Source organism: Mus caroli, chromosome 5 (genome assembly GCF_900094665.2).
Source record: "Mus caroli chromosome 5, CAROLI_EIJ_v1.1, whole genome shotgun sequence".
Lineage (NCBI taxonomy): Eukaryota > Metazoa > Chordata > Mammalia > Rodentia > Muridae > Mus > Mus caroli.
In genome coordinates, this window is record NC_034574.1 from 79,232,052 (window position 1) to 79,234,913 (window position 2,862).

General features: G+C 38.1%; 1 protein-coding gene across 1 annotated transcript in view; it reads left to right on the forward strand.

The window, feature by feature from the left end:
* Window positions 1–2,862, forward strand: part of Stap1 (signal transducing adaptor family member 1) — a 34,196-nt gene that overhangs the window by 22,124 nt on the left and 9,210 nt on the right. The window lies entirely within an intron of this gene.

Here is a 2,862-nt window from a genome sequence, read left to right on the forward strand (position 1 = left end):
GAAGGAAGGAAGGAAGGAAGGAAGGAAGGAAGGAAGGAAGGAAGGAAGGAAGGAAGGAAGGAAGGAAGGAAGGGAGGAAGATAAAGACACATGTTTGTAAGCATGCAGTGGGAAGGTGGGGACAGGCAGATTCTTGGAACTTGTTGGCCAGCCAGCCTAGCCTACTTGGCAAGTTGCAGCCAGTTAGAAAGGAAAAGAAAGGTTGAGAATACTGATCTCTGAAGTCTACAAGCTAGTGAACATGGGTATATGTGTGCCCACATGCAAATATACACGCAAAATAACTTTCTCTGTAATTAGAGTTTCTGAACTTTGAAGAGTCTATAAAAACTCTGCACTGTAGTACAGATTCTGGATTCTGTCACAACTGGTATATGATTTCATCCTACATTTAAATAGTCAATAAATGGCTATATTACATATAAAACAAAAATACAACATTGAGTTTTTGAATTTACTATTCTTTGTAGGATCACATTCTATTTATTTGCTATAATGCATGAACCAGTAAATCTACCAGTTTATTTCATAAATATTCTAAATGGATAAGTTATGAGGATAATGAGAGGGGATAAATGGAGTAAAAAGTAAATAGTATTTTAGAGAAAAAATTAAAATCACAGCATTATGGCTCAACTGCCCTTATGATCCATGGCCCCCAGAGCTTCTTGCAGATTCCTTATTTTATCTATTTATTGTATGCTAGTATTTTTTAGTTTGTAGGATACACTAGACAAGCTGAACATTAGCAACAAATTTTCAACTCTATCAGAATATAATACAATATTTTTAAGCTGCAATTTAATTGATTAATAACTTAACTAGTGACCTTGAAATAAACCCAAAAGAAGTATAGGTTATAACTGCCAGTGAATATGTTGAAGTAAACAGGTTTTTCTCTTCTCTCTCTCTCTCTCTTTCTCTAAGTAATATAATTACAACATTCCCCCCCTCCTTTCCTCCTTCCAAACACTCATCCCCACTGTCCCTCGAATTCAAGGCCTCTTTTTTCACTAACATTTATTGCATGCATATATGCACAACCAAATGCTGTGTTCTTCCCTGGGGAAGACCACCTCTCCCACTCCCAGATTTCCTCCGTTGCTGATGACTGTTCGTAGAGTTGAGACCTCCCGGGTTAATTCCCGTTCACTTGGGAATGTTCTTTGCTGTCGTCCTTTTCATCTCACCTTTGTGCAGTCCTGAACCCTGGAAAAGCATCAGCTCTTTAATAGGAGATACAAAGCATGAAATTCAGCCCTGGGTCTCAGGGTTTAGTGTCTTCTGCTTAGCATGTCACTTGATTTTTAGAGATAGCACTATGAGGGAATATTAGAATTGTGCCTTACTGGTAGAGTTGAGTTTAATGTAAAGTTTTGGGCAGGCATCTGGACTATTAAGAAGCACCTGTGTTTCCCACAAAACAAGTTCATTTTCTTTCCGGGAGTGTCCAGGAGAAGTGCTCAGCCATGCACGTTGCTCAGTGAGTCCGGTAAACAAAAGCTGGAAAGGACAAACTGGTTTACACAACAAAACTTGAAAGTAGTTTTTGTTTTTTTCTTTTCCTCCTGTGTTTACAAATCAGCTGTAGGAAGGCTGTTCTCAGGAGTAATCAAAGGTTGCCAGTGCCAAACTAGCAGGTGATTCCTCTCTCAGAGCAGAGCATCATCTGTCTTTACCCAGGGAAGTGGTTCGTGAACTCTTAAGACATACAGGTATTTTTACAAACCTCGTACATTTTCCCCTTGAAGCTGTTCTGACTAGGCATCATGCTAGCATTATAGGCACCTAATTAGTCACTAAGGAGGCAGGCGAAAAAGCCTTACCACAGATCCATCCTTTTGCAAAAATTGAGGTTAGGACTTAAGAACAAATATCTAGTACCACATTGAAGGACACAGTTTCATTTTTTGTTTTATTTTGTTTTTTCTTTAAAACTAGCTTCTCTTTTTCTGTCATAGCCTAGGTAGACTTGTACTTCTCCTGGCTGGGCCTCTTTTAAGTGCTAGGATAACAGGTTCATGCTACTACATTTCATATGATTCTATTTTTGATATCATAGCCAGAACACTTTAAACAGAAAAATTTATCCATTTTGTTTCTTCCTTCCTAAGACAAAACAAAACAAAAATTGGAAGAAAAGTATGGTCTAAACAGAGAGACAAAGCCTTTGAGACTTCCGAGCCACTGTTTCTCTACATCAGCTCGGACTTGGAAACGTAACCCCATTACTCAGACATTCTAGAGCTTCTGTGGACATCCGTCTGCGTCCATCTCACAGCTTCCCATGAACTGATGAGATGATGTGACGACTGTTCCAGCCATCATCCCATTATATGAAAACCTTACATGCCTTGTGCTGAGTGCTGCAGACATTTCCTCCAGGCACAAAAGAATAACTGAGATGTATAGTATTTTCCATGCTTTACAAATAAGACTTGCAGAAAACAATAATATTATCTACATATGTGGATGAACACATATGTAGATAAATGTAGATAAAATAGTTATAATTTAGTGAGCGCCTAAATAAATCAAGGACTTTACTAATGGCTTTTGCAAGTATTACCTAAGACGTAAGCCTTTATTACCTCCATTATATAGACTGAAAACACACACACATAATCAATCATTCACCTACACTCACACACACAGACACACATTGACACACATGTACTCACAAAACACACAGAATTACACAACACACACATTCACACATACATACACACACAGTTGGTTTAGAGAGCACATATGATAGAAACAGAACTTAAGCCAACTGTCCTATCAGTCTCCCATTTACTGTCATTTACTGTCAGGACACAGGAATTCTGATTGAAACTTGAGTTGTTTTTTTTTTTTTTT